We start from the raw sequence: 23,064 nt of genomic DNA, 5'->3' as shown, positions 1-23,064 counted from the left end.
TCGCGGGAGCCCTACACGATATTAGGCATGTGTACTAGTATCTTTGGCTCTTTAGATCACTGGTTTTAACACAAAAGTCGCTATGCTTAGCCCCTTAGAAGAGCAAATTATGTGGTCGTTAGTCTCTGAAGCGTTGTAAGAAAATGCTAAAGAGTGATGTGTGACGCTCACCGTGCGGAGAACCGGTCTTTATGATGCCTGGTGGGCGGTATTTAAAAAAGGGTTTTATGGCAACAGGGAAACTGATACGGTTTTATTACTGTTTTCATTGATTTTGTTTCGACTACGACTATCAGCTCTCGCTGTTAAACAAATCAACAACAGCATTCTCACTTAACTATGGCGAAAACAGTGTGTAAAATGGTGTTCACTCCACCAGTGTGAGAGTAAGCTGCGTTGAAAGAAAACATTTGCTAACTGCCCACGTAAATCCACAACCTGAGTCCGTAATAAACAAATTCGGGATAATCAAGAATGATGGTTGCGTCCCACATCAATTCGTTCAAATGCGCGGCAAAAACTATGAACCATGCTTCAAGAAGTATCGAAACAACTTCCGTCTTCAGTGTCCCAGAACATGTCAGTGCGCGAAGTATTGCTGCTTCGGCTTCCCCGGAATATTCCGTAACTTGGACTATTTGATCCGGCAGGGAGAACCAACGAAGAAATAAACCGGTCTGACGACATGGCCGGCCGCTGTGGCCGAGTGGTTCTAGGCGCTTCAGTCTGGAACCGAGCGACCGCTACGGTCGCAGGTTCGAATCCTGCCTCGGGCATGGATGTGTGTGATGTCCTTAGGTTAGTTAGGTGTAAGTAATTCTAAGTTGTAGGGAACTGATAACCTCCGGTGTTAAGTCCCATAATGCTCAGAGCCATTTGAACCATTTGACGACATGATCCAGTGAATAGAGAACTTTGTCTTGGAACATCATCTAAAGAGTTTCTAACACATCGCCTTCATGGATGGATTTCTGTGGGCCACGAACGATAACGCACGTGGTATGTTGCCAGGCAATATTGACGCATGATGACAATGTGAATTGGACTATCTTTTTAGCGATTGTGACAGAGGATGAGACATGGATGCCGAGTTTTAATCATGAAGCGATGTGCCATTCCGCTCAATGGAAGGAAGTATCGAAAACCCTCCTCGCTCTATTGGTAGTGTGCTGCCACCTCTGTCACACATTCACAAGGAATGTATGCGTATTTTAAAACAAACGGCAAGGTTCTATATGTTTGCAGTTCTAAGGTAAAAAATGGGAGGTGTTATGACTTGAATATACCTTGTATTCTATCATCAGCGAGATACAGGACGGGGATAAGCAAAACAAATCACGTTTCATAACTAAGTATAGGAAAAGGTGATTACTGTGTAAACGGAGTATATATCTAGACATGGATTCTACACTAAAATGAATGTGTCGCTGTAAATATGCGTAAGAGTACAATGATAGTTCGCTGTCCGGCGGAAACACCATATGTTAACTAGCACAAAGGACTGCCTAGCGTGGATGAGACATGTTGGGTTGACTTATGTATAAGAGGGGATCGAAAAGTTTGCATTTGAGGGCGTTGTTGCAGCGTGTAAGCAACGTAGCGTGATCCAGATGCGGGTGTATAAGCTCCGACACGTAGGGAAGCGACTAGTGTGGTATTAGTGTCTTTCCGACGTACGTTCGGTAAATGCGGAAACATGAACTATGACTACGTTATTGCGATATGCGTCCAAACAGGACCAACGTGATATTTTTTTCTCGGCTGCCGAATGAGAAACATAGGTAGACACTGATCGGATAATGGAGAATGTGGAAGGGGCAGCACGTCTGTTGAAAACCACCGTTGTGAAATTGGGTATTACAAGGACTGCTGCTACTTCATGAAAGCGCACGTCCTCATATTTAAAATGCTTTTCGGAAGTTACGCCTACTCAAATGAGAGACACTGGAGCACCCCTCCTACAGTTCTGATCTCTTTGTGATTATCATGCCTACGGTCCCTTAGAAAAGACCTTGAAAGGTCGACAATTCCTATCGGACGGGAATGTGATGCAGGCAGTCACGGACTTCTTCACGCAACAGGTCACGGTGTTTTACCAAATGGGTATTTTCAACCTGGTGCGTGGGTCGGTGGGATGATTACCCGAGCGCTCAGGGCGATTTTACCTGATTGGCATATCGATTCTGGACTGTACCGCCTTCGAGCGGAAATTCTTTGACCGCCGCTTCTATTAAAAATAAATGTCGTGTTACTAGGGCCTCCTGTCGGGTAGACCGTTCTCCGGGTGCAAGTCTTTCGATTTGACGCCACTTCGGTGACTTACGCGTCGATGGGGATGAAATGATGATTATTAGGAGAACACAACACCCAGTGCCTGAGCGGAGAAAATCTCCAACCCAGCCAGGAATCGAACCCGGGCCCTCAGGATTGATATTCTGTCGCGCTGACCACTTTTTTTTTAATCTCATTTTGTTAGGTTTCGTTCGTTGCATCTGCTCGGGACGGACACGGACGTCGTAAGACACCCGTTTAAGTTAGTTGTTGATCGATTAACTCAGTTTTTTTTATTACAGAGGGCGGCTAACCCTTTGACCGAACACGCTGAGCTACCGTGCCGGCAAACCACTCAGCTACCGGGAGCGAACGCCCCTTCTATTTAAAGGTCGTCAGTGGCTGAATAGAAAGGAGACCTGACTGAGACCATCGGACGTGAAAAGTGCTGTGCATTTAAACAGTTGAGAGAAAATATCCTGGGGCATTATGACGCACCATTTTCCTGTTAAACTACACCTTGGTGCGTATGTGTCGCGAATGAGTAGATTGAAGTATTGAGAATGTATAGCTGAGGGTGTAATGTTGCACAAGGTGTACCAATAAAGGGTTATCCTAACGTCAGCAGGGACGCTAGGAAGCAGAGGGAACTGTGTTTTTGTAATAATGGCAGTGTGAACTACGTGACCAGCAGCATAGGAGCTTCCGGAAGGAGTCGATGTTAGGAGGACAGCGCGTAATCGCGTGGGAGGCGCGTCATCCGAGCCACAGGCGCTGCGGATTCAGATTCCAATTCTGATCTCAGTCTGTCATAGACGCTGTACCTGCATCACTCTGCCCCCGAGACTTGACTTGGTGTCTCGTGGCACTTAGCTGCACAGGGTTCTTGCAGGATTGCACAACATAGTCAATTCGGCGGTAATTTCCAATCCTAATTTGTTGTTCAGTCTCGTTTTTTATTCAGAGTTCCTCGTCCTTTGCCCACGGAGTTTCCGTATCTGAATACATTCCAGCTTGTATTCTCAGACACCAAACTACGTGTTGGACGAGGTACTTTACAACTGGAGGCAGCGTCAGCTCCCATCCTGTAATGAATTATTCTCGGGTTATCAGCAGAGTGGTGGCGTCGTCTTTTCGCGTTACAATGAGTTTCGTACCCATCATCTTCTGGCGAAGTGTCGGGATGTTGTGTTCTGCATATCTATATAGCTGTTTGGCCGTCGTCCGCTACTGTAGGCTGACCAATCACGATCCTCTGGAAGGGGGTACCGCGTCGGTAGTGGTGGCGGTGTGGGGAGGGGGTAGGGGGGGGGGGCGGCCCGGCGCCGAGACCCTGTTGCTATTCAATATGTCCGACGCCGCTGCTTTCAGATCGGAGCGTTCCTGACGTATTTTGTCAATTGTGGGCTTCCACGTTGCACTGAGCTGAAAACTGCTATCCCTGTTTACTAAATTGTTGTGCAGACCTATCTCCACTCCCTCTTTGAAGATCGAGTCCCATAAACCGTTGGCGCTGCACAGCTTCTTGGTTTTTTCGAATTCAGAGGTGTGTTCCTCGATAATGCTGTGTTCTGCTACCGCGGCCTTGTTTGTCTGTCCTAGTCGTACGTTCCTGATGTGTTCAGTACAGCGCTCGAAGATACATCGTTGTGTCTGCCCGATATGTTCCATCCCAAATTCGCACACTTTACTGTAAATGCCTGTCTTCTGCAACCCCAGCAGGTCTTTGGTTGAGCTAACTACATCTCTGACTTTTTTCGGTGCGCGAAAGATGGTCGTTATTTCGCGCTTCTTTAATATTGTTGCGTTCTTGGCTGTTGGCGATCCAACAAACGGCAGAAACGCCACACGTTTTGCTTCGTCTTCTTCTGGTTTCTCCTCCCACCTCTTGTCTGCACGCAAGGCGTGTCTTATTTGTGTCTCGGTGTAGCCATTCTTACGGAAGGTTTCCCGCAGACGCGCACAGACTTATATCTCAATGCTCGCAGCTGCCACCATTTAGCACAACGTAACTCAGTACTGAACACCTTAGTACAAAGAGCCAGGTCAATGTGTGACAGCGAGAGTTTTCCGCGTGAGTTAGCACATCCACGGGAAACCTTCTCCTTAGGACGTATATAGTGTCTCCCTATGGCTGAGGACTGTCGTGATCACTTATAAAAAGGTTTTTCTTGGGTTTATTCCGAAAAAATAGAATTACTGGATAGAATTCTTGAGACTGATATTGTTGGGTCGTTGTCCCTAGATAGGACGTGATAACATAAAGTGAAAGAGAAAGGGAATGGTTCAAATGGCTCTGAGCACTATGGGACTCAACTGCTGTGGTCATAAGTCCCCTAGAACTTAGAACTACTTAAACCTAACTAACCTAAGGACAGCACACAACACCCAGCCATCACGAGGCAGAGAAAATCCCTGACCCCGCCGGGAATCGAACCCGGGAACCCGGGCGTGGGAAGCGAGAACGCTACCGCACGACCACGAGATGCGGGCGAGAAAGGGAATGTTTACGAAAATATTATTGCCGTGTGACTAAGGTGGCACCCAGAAAAAAAATGGTACAAATGGCTCTAAGCACTATGGGACTTAGCCGGCCGGAGTGGCCGAGCGGTTCTAGGCGCTACAGTCTGGAACCGCGCGAGCGCTACGGTCGCAGGTTCGAATCCTGTCTCGGGCATGGATGTGTGTGATGTCCTTAGGTTAGTTAGGTTTAAGTAGTTCTAAGTTCTAGGGGACTGATGACCACAGCAGTTAAGGCCCATAGTGCTCAGAGCCATTTGAACCACTATGGGACTTAACATCTCAGGTCATCAGTCCCCTAGACTTAGAACTAACTAACTAACCTAGGGACATCACACACATCAATGCCCGAGGCAGGATTCGAACTTGCGATCGTTGCAGCAGCGCGGTTTCAGACTGAAGCGCCTAAAACTGCTCGGCCACAGTGGCCGGCTGCACCCAGACAGTTGTTGGTGTTGATCGTACACTGTGGCTGGTTAGTTGTTTACAAGACGGTGGGAAGCCAAGACTTTTAAAGCCTATATGTTATTTTCACTGAAATTCTTTTCATTCTTAGTGATATTAGCTGTTACTCGGACGTTTACAAACGAATGCGACACTTTTTCTCCAGTTTTCAGGTAAAAGATGTCACCAGAAGTCCCGAAAATTATCTCAGTGTAGAAATCGAAACGTCGAATACTGAAGACGTAGTTTGCAGAGGAATACGATACTGCCTAATAATCCAGAAGACTTTACCTTCAATAAAAAAGAAAGAGAAATCTGCGGACATGTTTAAAAGCTTACCTAACCACTGGAGATAAGTGTGTCGTATATCTTGCGACAAACCAGTTGTTGTGCTACGACGCTGAGTCGAAGACTCTAATACTCAGCGGGCGTAACTTAATGGTGGAAGTAGCTTTCGTACGACGTGTCGCTGCCTACTAATGCAAAAAAATGGTTCAAATGGCTCTGAGCACTATGGGACTTAACATCTATGGTCATCAGTCCCCTAGATCTTAGAACTACTTAAACCTAACTAACCTAACGATATCACCCAACACCCAGTCATCACGAGGCAGAGCTACTAATGCAGCTCGATAAAACTTGGGCCATTCGTAGACAGAACTCTTACAATATAGTGCAGTAAGGAAGATAACAGAAATAAATACACAATGAGACGAACGTAAATGACATTTTTATTCTAAGAATATAATTACGCTGAAGTCACTGCGATTCACGACGGTCCTCTGGACATCTCAATTAGAGGGACTTCTTACGAGTGTGCGTGATCAGCACGGACGGTAATGCACGCTCCGCAACGTGCTTCCTTCCTGTCCACAAGGCTGATTAGGCGTTCTCGTGCCAGAATGTTCCATTCCTCCACCAAAGCGGTTGACAACTGCTGGATGGTCGTTGGTGCATTGGGGTTTAAGCAAGGGGTCGGAGGGGGGGGGGGGGTTGGAACGGACATCCCTGTGCGTTCACCGAATATCTTCTCGTTCCAAGACGTCCACCACCTTCCCGTTTCGGTAGGGTCGGGCACTGTCATTTATAAAAATGAAATCAAGAGAAAGTTCACCGCTAAAAAGACACACGTTGAGGAGAAGCATAATATCGCAATAACGGAGACCAGTGATTGTAAAGTGTGCAAAGATCTGGAGGTCAGTACACCCATCCAACATTGTGCCACCCCACACAATAACACAAAACTATGAAAAAGATCATGTCTGACAACACTGGACAAATCCTTATATGGGGAGAGGAGGGAACAGGTAATGCACACAGGGAATTGACGGACGTGATAGCGTTAAACTAATCATAAATAATTACCCTCGACGGAGCGCGGAGTTAACAGGAGTGAAAGTGGTTTATTGGTTTTCCACACAGTGGACGGCTTGACGATGATAAGGACCAGCTGAATGCATCACCTCCAGCTGAACGAATTTCAACTATATAAACGTAGGCAGCAGTATCACGGTCCCCGGTGTAGTGACAAAATTATTAAATCAAAAATCGCGAACGACATTTATCTGAAAATTTACTAGAAATTATGCAGTTCTCATGAAAATGCGTGATCTCATTCCTTACTCTGTCCGTCAGCGGGATATATCCAATAAACCGTACTTTAATTTTAATGATTTATGTATCAGTCTGCCTATCAGCCTCGAACTATCAGCTCATTACTATACACAAGTGAGATATACAGGGTGGTCCACTGATAGCGACCGGGCCAAATATCTCACGAAATAAGCGTCAAACGAAAAAACTACAAAAAACGAAACTCGTCTAGCTTGAAGGGGGAAACCAGATGGCGCCATGGTTGGCCCGCTATATGGCGCTGCCATAGGTCAAACTGATATCAACTGCGTTTTTTTTAATATGAACCCTCATTTTTATTACATATTCGTGTAGTACGCAAAGAAATATGAATATTTTAGTTGGACCACTTTTTTCGCTTTGTGATAGATGGCGCTGTAATAGTCACAAACGTATAAGTACGTGGTATCACGCAACATTCCGCCAGTGCGGACGGTATTTGCTTCGTGATACATTACCCGTGTTAAAATGGACTAATTACCAATTGCGGAAAAGGTCGATATCGTGTTGATGTATGGCTATTGTGATCAAAATGCCCAACGGGCGTGTGCTATGTATGCTGCTCGGTATGGTAAATGGTTCAAATGGCTCTGAGCACTGTGGGACTTAACATCTGTGGTCATCAGACCCCTAGAACTTAGAACTACTTAAACCTAACTAACCTAAGGACATCACACACATCCATGCTCGATGCAGTATTCGAAACTGCGACCGGCTGCTCGGTATCCTGGACGACATCATCCAAGTTCGCCGGATAGTTACGTTATTTAAGGAAACCACGACCCGCAACAAACGATGATGCCCAAGTAGGTGTTTTAGCTGCTGTCGCGGCTAATCCGCACATCAGTAGCAGACAAAATGGGCGAGAATCGGAAATCTCAAAAACGTCGGTGTTGAGAATGCTACATCAACATTGATTGCACCCGTACCATATTTCTATGCACCAGGAATTGCATGGCGACGACTTTCAACGTCGTGTACAGTTCTGTCACTGGGCAGAAGAGAAATTACAGGACCATGACATATTTTTTGCACGCGTTCTATTAAGCGACGAAGCGTCATTCACCAACAGCGGTAAAGCAATCCGGCATAATATGCACTATTGGGCAACGGAAAATCCACGATGGCTGCGACAAGTGGAACATTAGCGGCCTTTGTGGGTTAATGTATGGTGCGTCATTATGGGTGGAAGGATAATTGGCCCCCATTTTATCGATGGCAGTCTAAATGGTGCAATGAACGCTGATTTCTACGTAATGTTGTACCGATGTTACTGCATGACAGAATGTCGATGTACTTCCAACATGATGGATGTCCGGTACATAGCTCGCGTGTGGTTGAAGCGCTATTGAATAGCATATTTCATGACAGGTGGATTGGTCGTCGAAGCACCATACCATGGCCCGCACTTTCACCGGATCTGACGTCCCCGGATTTCTTTCTGTGGCTGTGGGGAAAGTTGAAAGATATTTGCTATCGTGATCCACCGACAACGCCTGACAACATGCGTCAGCGCATGGTCAATGCATGTGCGAACATTACGGAAGGCGAACTACTCGCTGTTGAAACGAATGTCGTTACACGTATTGCCAAATGCATTGAGATTGGCGGACATCATTTTCAGCATTTATTGCATTAATGTGGTATTTACAGGTAATCACGCTGTAACAGCATGCGTTCTCAGAAATGATAAGTTCACAAAGGTACATGTATCACATTGGAACAACCGAAATAAAATGTTCAAACGTATCTACGTTCTGTATTTTAATTTAAAAAACCTACCTGTTACAAACTGTTCGTCTAAAATTGTGAGCCATGTGTTTGTGACTACTACAGCGCCATCTATCACAAAGAGAAAAAAGTGATCTAACTAAAACATTCATATTTCTTTACGTGCTACACGAATATGTAATAAAAAATGGGGGTTCCTATTTTAAAAAAACGCGGTTGATATCCGTTTGACCTATGGCAGCGCCATCTAGCGGGTCAGCCATAGCGCCATCTGGTTTCCCCCTTCAAACTAGACAAGTTGCGTTCTTTGTAGTTTTTTCGTTTGACGCTTATTTCGTGAGATATTTGGCACGGTCACGATCAATGGACCACCCTGTATATCAGTAAAATGACATAACGTTTATGAAGTTGTTGCTACAAATGTAGCGGATGGCCTCCCTAGAAGACTGAATAGACTGTGCCGGTGAAAAAAGGAGGGTCTCTACGCCATTGGTTTCATTTGGAACAACAACAGTTTCCCAGAAGACTAGTTCTTGTACAACTCCACCAGCCACGTGAATGGCTGCGTGTGCAAACTATGTAAATATGGAAGGCTGGGATTACACATCAGTCCAACAGACGATACAAAATAAAGACACAATTTTCTTCACGCTTTCAGAATGAGATCACAATAGTAAGGACTGTGGCAGGTGCTATTGACTTGCATGTCGCTTTATTTTTATCGTTGTGCTGTTTATATGAAATCGTTATACATAGCTAGCGGCCTATCTATGAATAATTGCGATAATTCATCAAGTCTGATTTCACTCTTGCGCCCAACAGCAGGTATTCTTCTTACTTATGAGTAACAGACGACTTCGGATTTATAGTTCTCCGTATACAATCGAATTGGTTTTTCATGCCGTAGATGATACGTCAGTGGATGTAGTAGTGGATTTTATGACAAACTGGTGTAATAGTTTCCAAGTCGATAAAACAAATTATCATTTAAAAATTTTATTTTTCAAAAAAATGGTTCAAATGGCTCTGAGCACTATGGGACTCAACTGCTGAGGTCATTAGTCCCCTAGAACTTAGAACTAGTTAAACCTAACTAACCTAAGGACATCACAAACATCCATGCCCGAGGCAGGATTCGAACCTGCGACCGTAGCGGTCTTGCGGTTCCAGACTGCAGCGCCTTTAACCGCACGGCCACTTCGGCCGGCTTTATTTTTCCTAAGAGAGGTTGTATGATGGATTATAATTTTAAATACTTTCCCCCGGTAAAATATCTGATTCAGCGGAATGTTACGTACCCCACTTTCTCACCAGAAGTGTTGAGAGTATCATATTGCATGGTGTCGATCCACGTATTAATCTTTACGTCATTGAAGTTTCGATAATATTAATGAATATTGATTCACTGGTTGACTCAAAAGAAGTGGTATGCCATATTACTACAGGATACGTTGCTTTGCAAAAAATTTTTGCACTTTCGATATGTTCTCTTTAAAAAATGGTTCAAATGGCTCTGAGCACTATGGGACTTAACTTCTGAGGTCATCAGTCCCCTAGAACTTAGAACTACTTAAACCTAACTAATCTAAGGACATCACACACATCCATGCCCGAGGCAGGATTCGAACCTGCGACCGTAGCGGTCACGCGGTTCCAGACTTAGCGCCTAGAACCGCACGGCCACTCCGGCCGGCTGTTCTCTTTAAACTGAAGGCCTGATTTTGAAATAATAGATCTTGATGATAGACGCAATTTCGACACTAGAAATTCAGATTTAATTAAATAATAATCCTCAGTCATCATAAGGCCACAAACTATATCGATCTTCTTTGTAACCAGTTACCCTCCATGTTTGTGAAGTATTATCAGGTAGACACAGTAAAGTAACTTTCAGTCAGGCCAAGATGAAAAGAAATTGGCGTTCATTTCTTAAGACATTTTGTTAACTCTTTGAGAGACTGCGGAAATGGAGAATATGATTAATGAATAAATCATTACTTAGGACGCCCAATGTTAATAAAATGAATCAGGATACTGAACTGGGCTTGACAAGAAGAGTGTGTGGTGATATTACAAATTTTCATCGTTGTTGTCCAGCATGTAAACAGTTGGTTCAAATGGCTCTGAGCACTATGGGACTCAACTGCTGAGGTTATTAGTCCCCTAGAACTTAGAACTAGTTAAACCTAACTAACCTAAGGACATCACAAACATCCATGCCCGAGGCAGGATTCGAACCTGCGACCGTAGCGGTCTTGCGGTTCCAGACTGCAGCGCCTTTAACCGCACGGCCACTTCGGCCGGCCTGTAAACAGTTTATGAAGGAGTCAGTTACCAGTGTTAACGCCTGCAGACGACCTCCCCCGTTTGGCTATTCTTTCTGAAGTCTCGGAAAGAATACTAAGCGCACTTAGTACGGATTCGTTAAGAATAAACATAGGTAAGTTGTAAGTGATGTGTAGTAGGAAGGTGAGCAGCGGCTAGGCTTACAGCGGCAACAGAAGTTGAAGATTTCTCTCATCACTGGAGAGAAACTATACGGTATGGCCGAATCAAAAGGGACATTAGTATCAGAGATTGCGTGGGAAGCTAATCAGTAAATTGCTCTACTAGCATCAAATGTTGATCTTTAGTGTAAAAAGTACGTAGAGGAGAAAATATTAACACAGGATAGTAGAAGAAAAGGGGAAAGACAATTAGGCTTCAGTGTGACAATAACAGGGAAGCGGTTACAAACGATTTAAGAAAACTACAAAAAATATAAGTTTGGATGCCCAAAGGGATCTGAACCGTGGTCCTCCCGAGTTTGAGTCTAGTGTATTGGCACTAAATCATCTCGATTCCTAAGGGGCAATGTTAGACCTCAAAGTAACCGTATCCAATGATCGAGCCTCTGGATGTTTAGTGATGAGTAAAGATACCAGTAAGTATGCCGAAGTGACCAACATATGAAATAAAAATAGTACGCCAACAGGCAGGTAGAAAGTCATTAGTTGAAACACAGCGAGCCTCAGAGAAGCGGCAAACAATATAATAGGTTGATGACAGAAGCAGATTGGAATGCACAGCGCGCTGCGTCCTACCTGTTCTGTTCTCCGCGTGACGTCAGAACAGAGTAGCGGCGCGTGTGCAACTGACGCCGGGCAGGGCTCCGTGCCAGCGAATATCGGCCGCCGTCTCCGCGCCACGGAGGGGTGAGGCAGGGTTGCGTGGGGGAAGCCGCTATGGCAAAGCGGGGGGGGGGGGCGGAGGGGCGCGCTTTCTGTGCTCTGTGGACCGCACTCTTCTCGCGTCACCGAATGACGCGCTTTCCACATTCTGTTCTCCGTGCCAAGAGTTTCAGCTGTCTCGATAAAAGAGAGCGCTACAGATGCGCTGTCAGCAAAAAGTTTTTGTGCCTTTGGTTTTAGACACATTCCTAGTGCTTACAGGAGCGCTAATTTACGAACGCCGTATTTTAAAGACTTTAGTTTGTAACACTCACTTATAATTTGGTGTATCCGCTCGTTCGCGGATCTGAATAGCAGCCCAAATAAATAATTAATTAATGTGAACGTGTACCTAATGGGGCTGGCAATCGGATTGGACTGCTTCGGAGTTGTTACATTCCATTCTGTCCTTCTCAAATGCTGTAATAATGAACTGTCTGTTGGCAAGAAGAACAACAAACACAGCTTCACTAATCAAGACCTATATTCTTATCAAAAACACAAAAACAAGGAGACAGCCACTGCCTTCGTCATACACTGTTAATAACGGCTAATCTCAGCACAGGTTTCTTCGTTATTCATAATCGTCACACGCAAAATCCAATCACTGTAATCCAACACTGTAATCCAAATAATGCCGGCGCGGTAGACGCGGAATCTCAATAACGGCACACAAATATCACTGATCACACTTGTAATTAAACTTCTTCACTTTCCCGTATAATACTAACACAAAGGGGTTAAACCGCGGCGATGGCCACTCCCTTTGTCGGTAATTCTAGTAATTATTACAACTGCTGGCTTCTGCACAGCTCTGCCCGCCTCGCGGGAACCCACAACACACACTGAACTGACTCTCGCTCTCGCGACCCAACACACTATCGATAGTTGCCCTGTCGACCTGTGCTGATGCAAACTTAGTAGTAAGGGCCTGCGGACCCCTTACAAGTTCACTTCAGACATTTTAACTTGTGGGCTGTTCCGTCACCGTTAAAATATAAATAAAAAACACAAAGTAATCTCTAAACCTTAAGATTTTACTTATGATGCGGTTCGGTGGATTTGCTCCACCATCAAGCGACAGTGCCGGTGATTAGTTCAGATACATTGCTCTCGGGTAAACAAACGATGTCGAAATATTTGTAGTCCTATGCATCTTCGTAAATTAGAAAATAAAAGTGATAGATATTTGAGACGTGAAAAGGTCTCTAGAACCATATACACTACTGGCCATTAAAATTGCTACACCAAGAAGAAATGCAGATGATAAACGGGTATTCATTGGACAAATAGATTATACTAGAACTGACATGTGATTACATTCTTACGCAATTTGGGTGCATAGATCCTGAGAAATCTGTACCCAGAACAACCACCTCTGGCCGTAATAACGGCCTTGATACGCCTGGGCATTGAGACAAACAGAGCTTGGATGGCGCGTACAGGTACAGCTGCCCACGCAGCTTCAACACGATACCACAGTTCATCAAGAGTAGTGACAGGCGTATTGTGACGAGCCAGTTACTCGGCCACCATTGACCAGACGTTTTCAATTGGTGAGAGATCTGGAGAATGTACTGGTCAGGGCAGCAGTCCAACATTTTCTGTATCCAGAAAAGCCCGTACAGGACCTGCAACATGCGGCCGTGCATTATCCTACTGAAATGTAGGGTTTAGCAGCGATCGAATGAAGGGTAGAGCCACGGGTCGTAACACATCTGATATGTAACGTCCACTGTTCAAAGCGCCGCCAATGCGAACAAGAGGTGACCGAGACGTGTAACCAATGGCACCCCATACCATCACGCCGGCTGATACGCCAGTATGGCGATGACGAATACACGCTTCCAATGTGCGTTCACCGTGATGTCACCAAACACGGATGCAGCCATCATGATACTGTAAAAAGAACCTGGATTCATCCATAAAAATGACGTTTTGCTACTCGTGCGCCCAGGTTCGTCGTTGAGTACACCATCGCAGACGCTCGTGTCTGTGATGCAGCGCCAAGGGTAACCGCCGCCGTGGTCTCCGAGCTGATAGTCCATGCTGCTGCAAACGTCGTCGAACTGTTCGTGCAGATGGTTGTTGTCTTGCAAACGTCCCCATCTGTTGACTCAGGGATCGAGACGTGCCTGCTAGATCCGTTGCTGCCTTGCGGATAAGATGCCTGTCATCTCGACTGCTAGTGATACGAGGCCGTTGGGATCCAGCACGGCGTTCCGTATTACCCTCTTGAACCCACCGATTCCATATTCTGCTAACAGTCGTTGGATCTCGACCAACGGGAGCAGCAAGGTTGCGATACGATAAATCGCAATCGCGATAGGCTACAATCCGACCTTTATCAAAGTCGGAAATGTGAGGGTACGCATTTCTCCTCCTTACACGAGGCATCACAACAACGTTTCACCAGGCAACGCCGGTCAACTGCTGTTGGTGTATGAGAAATCGGTTGGAAAATTTCCTCGTGTCAGCACGTTGTAGGTGTCGCCACCGGTGCCAACCTTGTGTGAATTTGCATATCGCACATCTTCTTCCTGTCGGTTAAATTTCGCGTCTGTAGCACGTCATCTTCGAGGTGTAGCAATTTTAATGGCCAGTAGTGTAGTTTCATTGGATTAAATCACCTATTTCCTGGGTATTAGGCAGATTCCCCCTTTCCTTCAAGGCTGAGACGCAGTTACAATACGATTGGAGAGCCTACGCAATGGTATTCCAGTTTAGGGGGGAACTATTAAGTGGGCTGGGGCATAAATGGGGATTTGTATTGAGGGGAGAGACGTGCTAGGAAAGTCCGTCCAGGGTAGCGCAACGGATAATGCATCTTCCTGGGGAGCAGGAGAGCTGTCCGCATCGACAGCTAGTAGCACACCGACAGTTGTAAAGAGTAGTGCATGTCGCTGTTACAATGTATTTTGGTATAGGATACTGAGTGAGGTTAGCTTTTTGTGATTCACACTGTACTCGAAATTTTCCGATGCATCATTTTGTGAGCTGATGTTTACTTACTAGTATATGCTATTTTGATTTTCATCTGTTAATGTAGCAACATCCTAGCCCAGTAATACATCCCAACGACTTATTTTTCAGCAATTGTGATGTTCTGTTATATACAAAATTTCACCAATGTGGCTTTACCTGATGTTATTAAATGGTTTCCTGTGGTTTAAGCCGGTTTATTTTCCGCAGTTACGATGTATTTTAAAATACAAAGGTCGCCAGTGGGGCATTTCTAGATGTATTATGTTTGCATATGTAGTTTCACAATTGTAATGGTACTTGAATTACGTAACCATTTCGGCCGCTCACCTCAACCTCTCGATACCAGCAATATTCTACTGTGTTTCTGTAAAGTAGTTAACATATTTCTGAGACAACATTTACATTTGATTTCATTAATGTAGAGGTACTTTAAAACATCCATATGTTTATGTTGCAATGATATTATTCTTATGTGTAGTCTTTCTTTTGTCACTATGATCTTTGTCGTACTTGTAGCTCTGATTTTTGGGGGCGTAAGCGATTATTAGAGAGTCAAGTCTTGGACGTCATGTTGAAAAGACGCAAATTGTAGTCAGTTTATAAAATGTGAACTTTAACAGTGAGAAGATATTTTCAAGTATGTTTTACATTCTAAAGTGATATTTTGTGTGTTACGTGGTTCTGCAAGAAAAGTAATAAAAAAAGAAGTGTAACTTAAATTCAGAGTGCTGCTTACTATTTTACATCACCATTGTCTTAACTTGCAAAAGTTTAATCTTCAAGAATGGTTTGTGAAACACATCTATAAAACTTTTGAATATCGCAGAATAACACCTAGGCCTCTTTCCATCCGAGCTTGGAATCATCACTACCTAGATTTTTGACGATTGAGCCATGATTTCACAACGAGACCAGCGTGGGAAACACGAAAAGATGAATGCCTAGTTTATCCATTATTTCATGAAATGACTTTATTAACTGTGCTCTAATGACACCTGCCACATATTATAACTTTGTTGTTGCCCGAAAATGCAATATTTAGCAGCGTAACACTACAAATTATAATTAATTTTTGACCTTTGTTGTGGTAGGGTTGTTAGACAATGTAGCTCAATAATGTATATTGTTTACATGGAACCAAAGAAATAATGTATCTTTTAGTAAGTTGATACTGTTATTGCTAGCATATACGAAGCGTGTTTTTTAAGTAAGTACCGTTTTGAAATTTAAAAAAGACGTACTAAGATATCTCAATAATTTTATTTTTTCATGAAAGCCTGTACCTTAATCTACCTTTCTACATAATTTCCGTCAATATTGAGGCACTTGTCAAAACGTTTTTGAATACCCTCCTCACAGAAGTCTGCCGCCTGACTTGTTAACCACTGCATCAAAACTGTTTTGACTTGAAGACGCTGACCGCCCAGGTGATTCTTCAGGTGCACGAACAGATGATAGTCACTGGGCGCAAGATCGGGGCTGTACGGAGGATGATCTAGAGTTTCCCATCGAAAAGATGTGATGAGATCTTTGGTCTGATTCGCCACATGCTGGCGGGCATTGACTTGCAGCAAAACGATGCCCTTGCTCAACTTCCATGGACTGTTGCTTTGATTCTGGTATGACGTAAGCCACCCATGTTCCATCGCCCGTAACAATTTGGCTTAAGAAATCATCACCGTCGTTGTGGTACCGCTCAAGGAAAGTTTGGTTTTCTGCACATCCATCAACATTTCCGGTACCCAACGTGCGCAAAATTTTCGGTAATTCAAGTGCTCGGTCACAATGCCATACAAAACACTTCGAGAAACATTAGGAAAGTCATCCCGCAAGGAGTAAATCGTAATGCGTCTGTTTTCTTTTACCTTATTGTCCACTTCCTGCACCAAACTTTCATTAACGACCGCAGGACGCCCACTCCGTTGTTCATCATGCACATTTGTACGGCCATCTTTAAAGGCTCTCAGCCACTTTCTTACAATTCCACAACTAATAATGTTTTCTCCGTAAACTGCACAGATGTCACGATGAATATCAATCGCTTTTAGGCCCGTACTTCACAGTCGACGGGACTCACGATTATCGGAGGCATTTTAAACACTCAGTACACAATGTAAACAAGGAAGAATCAGACTGAAATGGCGTCAGTGCGTAGATTAAGCTACAGGCTTTCATGTAAAAATAAAATTATTGGGATATCTTAGCACGTCTTTTTTTAATTTCAAAACGGTACTTACTTAAAAAAACACGACTCGTAATATAGTTTTTATATCTGACATAGCGTTGTCATTGACTGTATCCTTGAATGTCTCGCCTAATTACATCTGTCAGTGTGTGACTAGTTCACGATGTTGAATTTCCTTCTTCACGGTTCTTCACGGAATCTACTGAACAGTTATTATTGCAAAAAAAAAAAAAAAAAAAAAAAAAAAAATAGAAATTGTGTACTACGGTGGGCTCAAAATAGTAAATTATTGTTGCTGAATTTATGGTATAACTTTCCTACCTTTTGTGCAAGCTTAGCTTGCTAATGGTCATTTGACCGAAATTGTGCAGGAGAAAGTACAGCTGAAGGTTTATTATGAATTTTAGCAGATATTGATTGGATCCTAGACGTGGCCTGGTCAGATGAATCCCGACTTCAGCTGGTAAGAGGTGATGGTAGGGTTCGAGTGTGGTGTAGATCACGTGAAGTCATGGAGCCAAGTTGTCAACAAGGAACGGGGACAGTTGGCGGTGGCTCCATAATGGCGTGGGCTGTGTTTACATCGAATGGAGCGAGTTCTCTGGTCCAACAGAACCAATCATTGACTGAAAATGGTTCTGTTCGGCTACTTGGAGACTATTTGCAGTCATTCATGTATTTCATATTCCCAAAAAACGATGTCATGTCGCTGGGCCACAATTGTTCGCGTTTGGTTTTACGAAAATTCTGGACAGTTCGAGTGAATGGTTTTTTCACCCAGGTTACTCGACATGAAACCCATCGAACATTTATGCGACATAATCGAGAAGTCAATCGTTCACAAAATCCCACACCAACACCATTTTTGCAGTTGCTAATGGCTATAGAGGCAGCGTGGCTCAATATTTCTGCAGTGGATTTCCAACGACTCGTTGAGTACATGCTACGTCGAGATGCTGCACAACGCCGGGCAAAATAAGGTCCGACACCATAGTAGGGGGACTTTTACCTCCTCAGTAGTGGGGGTGACAACTGCTAACCTCCTACTGGCGTAGGGATGGGAACGTGGAGGGTGTGGAGGGTGGGAGGGGGGGAGGTTATGGACAGATAAAAGGAGAGAAGGAGCAGATGGGCACAGACAGGAGGTGAAGTAGATGTACAGAGAGGGTGAGGGGTAGGGGACGAAGGAGATGGACTAATTGAGGAATAAATATACACCAGGACAATGCTGGATACTCAGCTAGTTGACACATTAAAAGAATTGAACTCGCAGTTTCTTTTTAATAAAAGACAGTTACAAAACCTGTTCTGGTTATATGAAGCTATAGAATAAGCAAATTATTTCTATATGTTTCAAGTCAAAGAACGTATATCCGTTGGACACAGAGTTTACATAAGAATGTCACAGTCGGTAACAGACATAAGTATTACAGACTAGTCCCCTGTTCTGCCAACTGACAAAGAAAGAGTGATCAAATAAAATTTAATTTATAATTACTATCGCCGATTCGGAATGCCAGCGGAATTACGAATCTAATGATATAGGTCACACGTTGCTCAGATTATTAATTCAAAAGTCGATGAAATTAATTGGTCTCTATAATGACATTAAATCAATTTTTGCCTGGCAATCAGAGACAACCAGAAATCTGTCGTCTCGTGGAGACGGAGAAATGTTCTGGACCGCGAATTAAATATTTACAATAATGTGCGAATGGCGGGATTCTGCTTCCAAGCTGCGTCAGAGCCGTTGCGTTAAACTTCAACCCTTGGCTTCATCGAGGCGCAAGGATACGAGACATTCCCTCCTCTGCTGAGTTGGCACCACTCCAGTCTGCCCAACCCGTGATAGAAGAGGGCGGGCTATCGCTGGCCGTATCAGATTCTTACCATACTCTTGTTAGGCTGGCGACGGAGTCCACTTTCTGCCGGCGGATGCCCTACTGTGTTCTGTGTTGCGTCGCCCAAATTGATAAAAGGGACGAGAGACGCTTTCACCGGTGCAGTCAGCCCGAGTTCTTTGCTGGAGCACTTCGTCATAAGCACTAGTGCGGGCGTTGCCGCCATGGAGCGTGCAGCTTGTGTCGGTACTATCGTTGCCCAGTAAAACGGTTCGCGATTTCTTAGTGTTGCTTCCTCTAACCTCTCGATCGATAAGCATGATGAAGTAATCCATGCTTCCGCGATAAGAAATTTGTGCAGTCCTTCCCTGGACCTCAGTCAACGTCGATATCTTGGTTATGAATTAATACCAGTGAAACTCTGAGATTTCTCTCTCTCTCTCTCTCTCTCTCTCTCTCTCTCTCTCTCTCTGTAGAGACTGGATGAGTTACTCATACTCTCTAGCACGTGTAAAACTATTTCTATCAATTTGTCTTGATTTGCAACAAGAAACTGTTCGTGTCACATTTTGCTTTATATCATGTGTGGAATAGCGCTATTGAAACAGGGAAAGTAAGACGATTATTGGAAGTGATCAGCAAGAACAAAAGGTCTTGGCTATAACATACACTGTGTAGGAATTGTCATGGTATTATATGGTAGAGCCTATAATAAATTCAGCGGCATGTGAAGATACTATCTATGAACAGAGTTAGTAGCAAAGAAGCAATAAATTTGAACGTCATGCATGTTACGGCACTTTTTCACTCTTCTCAGTGTTTATATTGGACAGCGAAATTTTGTAGGAACATTCACCAGTATATGTGAAATGTGTTGAGAGTAAAGGTAATAACAAAAAGTAATAAATTTAAAAGCCATGTACAATGTGGCAGGTTTTCATAACTTTGAGTGTTAAGACGTCAAATATCCGGAACTGAGCGCTGTACAGTAATATAAATTTGTAGGTACATTCAGTGATATGCTTGAATACTGTCTGCAAAATGTGTCGCAAATACATTTAATAGTAAAGAAGTGATAAATTAAAATATTATATCTGATGCAGCAGTTTCGCTTGATGAGTAGTGAAAATGTAGTGAGCGATAAATTTTTTTTCTTATCATCATTTTAAAGGTTTTCAGCGACAAAAAGCTTCGATAAATTTTGTAATTATGTGTACAATTAGTTGAAAGTCTCTAACTGCTTTCATTCTCAAATACTGGATGAAGAAACTCTGGATATTCGCGCTTCATGGGTCACAGGCCCTTTACCCTTACTCTTTTATAGGTAGTGTAACAAAAATACCGTGAATAAATAGCGCAGTGAAAATAAGCGTTGGAAAGTGATGTGCACTGCAGATTATTATACCTTTTTAGCCCCTAAACGGCGGTTTTCAAGGCATATGCTCAGTGCCTACTAGATACTGCCGAAAATTGGTACCCAGACTTCCGTTTCCACACACCACTTCAGCCGGCACTGAATTTCACCGATTTGGCTACACGAAGATAACACGGACCCTACGAAATAAAAGTTTCTAACATTGTTTTGCGCCAAGTATCTTCACTGATTATCTGCAGATGTTTTAGCTCACCTGGCGCTTCTGTAGGTGTCTCGTCGATGCTGTTTGCTGTTACTAATGTTCCCACTGGATTCTTCTTCTCTGCAGGTTGCGAGTTCGCTGCTCCTATATTGAATGGTGCAAGGACGAACAGTGGTGGAAAGTAAAATTCCAAATAATGACTCGGCTGAAATAAAAGAATGGACACTTCCTTTATTTCCACCGAGTCGTAGTCCCACAAATGACTCTCCGTATTTATTGAAACGTTGCCGTGAACAGTCTGCAGACGCACAGAGCCAATAAAAGTAAATTTGGTAACTTTAAGTATTTCCTGAACACCGTTGAATAAGAGTCTCATTGCAAGCAACATGCTTTAACGTTTAGTTGATATATCTTCACGTAATATCACACGAAAAATTTCAGTGTCACTCAGTGTCCTATCACTAACAACACACATCTTTACACCTCCAGATCCGATCGCGACTCCTGCAGACGCTTAACCACCGTTTCGCACCTGTCTCCTCCTACTCGCTTCTAATTGGTCCACGTCAACATCTAATAAAAGCTCACCTTAATTGAAACATCCAACTTTTTTCAAACTAGTTATTAAAGTTGTTGAAATTATTAAATAATTTTTCTCAGTACAAGCAAGACCACCGGTATGGTTGGAAGTTAAAATTTAGCAGTAATCTGGAAAAGCAAATTGTGAGCAATATGCGGCTTGGTACCCCGTTCCAACGGTTACTCCCTCACTGCTCCAGCATAGGAAAGCTCTCTAAGGTTCCGTGTTCCCACGCTACGTCAGCATCTGGCGTCGCATGGTGTGCGGTCTGCACCCGACTACCGGCTACTTTTGCAGCTTCGCCCTATACACCGCAGTCTATAATGTAATATAGGAATAAAAGCGCGGCACGATTTGGCATAAATGCCTCAACAGCTGATGCTTATCCCACAGCGATTCTTTCCATATAGTAAGTGACATGTGTACCAAGTTTGGTTTAAATCTGTCCATTCGTTTAGGATGAGATGTGTCACATACATACATACATCCAATTTTATAATATGTATGAATGTATTACATTTTTATATGTGTAGCTGGTTCATGTTTAGCGACTATAGGACTTTATGAAATGTAAAAGGTGGAGGGAAGTCCCTGCCGCAACGAAAAGGCTTAGCCGGGAGTACAAGAGGTGGTTTCGCGCTAAGCAGGGTGAGAAGTCTTTGTGATTAAGGTACAGTCTGTGGCCAGCATCCAATAAGCTCACACCCCGAGTGCTTAAAGAGGAAAGAATTATACTAAGAGTGTAATATTTATGCCTCGGATGTGGATTTCTATTTGTTATTATATTATGACATTTGATGGTTTGCTGTGAATCATGAAATTCCGACAGCAAGAACATACTTTACATCAAGAGCCATGATCGCACAAGAAGTCTATTCTTTTGCCGCAGAAGATAACCACGAACACAACATTGAGGACAAGTGAGGTTTATAATTGAATACACAAGTATATGCATCGATCAGTAATTTGTTAGACTTGCAAATATTAAGTGTTCCATTCTTAAATGAATGTCGTGTACACTGATTTATCCTCAGTTATCTGCATATATTCCTCCTCCTTCTGTTAAAGTACTCCGAGCTTTTCCAGATATAATGAACTAAACAATCAATAATTTAATTAATTGTTAATTTTCGTGGCGTAATAAGTTCTGAAGTGGTTAGTTAGTCTTTTGTGTGAAATGCGCCACGTGGCTATCTAGGTGGATAGCAGCAAAAGAATAAATGATTAAAATTGGTTGATTGGGTGATAAATTTCAACTATAATTAAAAGATTTGCACAAATCCTTAAATTTTCATAGCAAAACGATAGTTACAAAAACCAAGCATAGACCGTAACAATTCAGACACCTACACTTTTGTAATTTACATTACAGGTCTGTGAGAGTCTATGTGTGTATTATTTCTGTGTCGTGTAGTAACTGTTCGCTTAAAACACAGTTACTAAACAGAACAGTTTCTGGGTCACCCTACGTCAGATATCTACAGCGAAACTGTGTATAAAGCTCAATAATTACTTTGGAAAAATTTATGCACTTAAAATGATCATTGTCAATAACTAATTAAAGCTATAACAGATTCATGTTCCTCTTACATAAATCGTGTTCTGCCTTATACAAGATCCATCGCTTCCCACGAAAGCAGAGTGTTCATATCAGCTAAAGCCACAGCTTGGTAATTACTTCAAAATTGCTGTCTTTCAGAAGTGAAATCTTAGAGATCCCTCATGTCAAAAATGTCTGTATTCTACATCTGTCGAGTAGTACATTGTAATGAGCATTGACGTGCTCACAGTAAAGCAGACAGTGTACGTCAGTGTGAAGTATTTTATAGCCATTACACTAAAAACCATAGTCATGCTGCAAACAATTGATAGGGTGCACTGTTGCATTCGTGCCCGATTTACCAAATAGATTTCTGATTTTAATAAAGTTTAATATAGCAGTTAGTTTCCTATGTTAGCAGTATATTTACTTGTAATTAATTCTGCATAATTATGCCGACGGTCATTTTTCATCCTGCAAGATGACAGCTTTTACTTTCCAAATGTAACACCGTTGGTTCGATTCCCGCCAAAATATCTACTAACAAAA

Source organism: Schistocerca nitens, chromosome 7, assembly GCF_023898315.1.
Source record: "Schistocerca nitens isolate TAMUIC-IGC-003100 chromosome 7, iqSchNite1.1, whole genome shotgun sequence".
In the NCBI taxonomy this organism is placed as follows: domain Eukaryota; kingdom Metazoa; phylum Arthropoda; class Insecta; order Orthoptera; family Acrididae; genus Schistocerca; species Schistocerca nitens.
The sequence above is the reverse complement of the archived record's forward strand: the minus strand, read 5'-3'. Positions refer to the sequence as shown.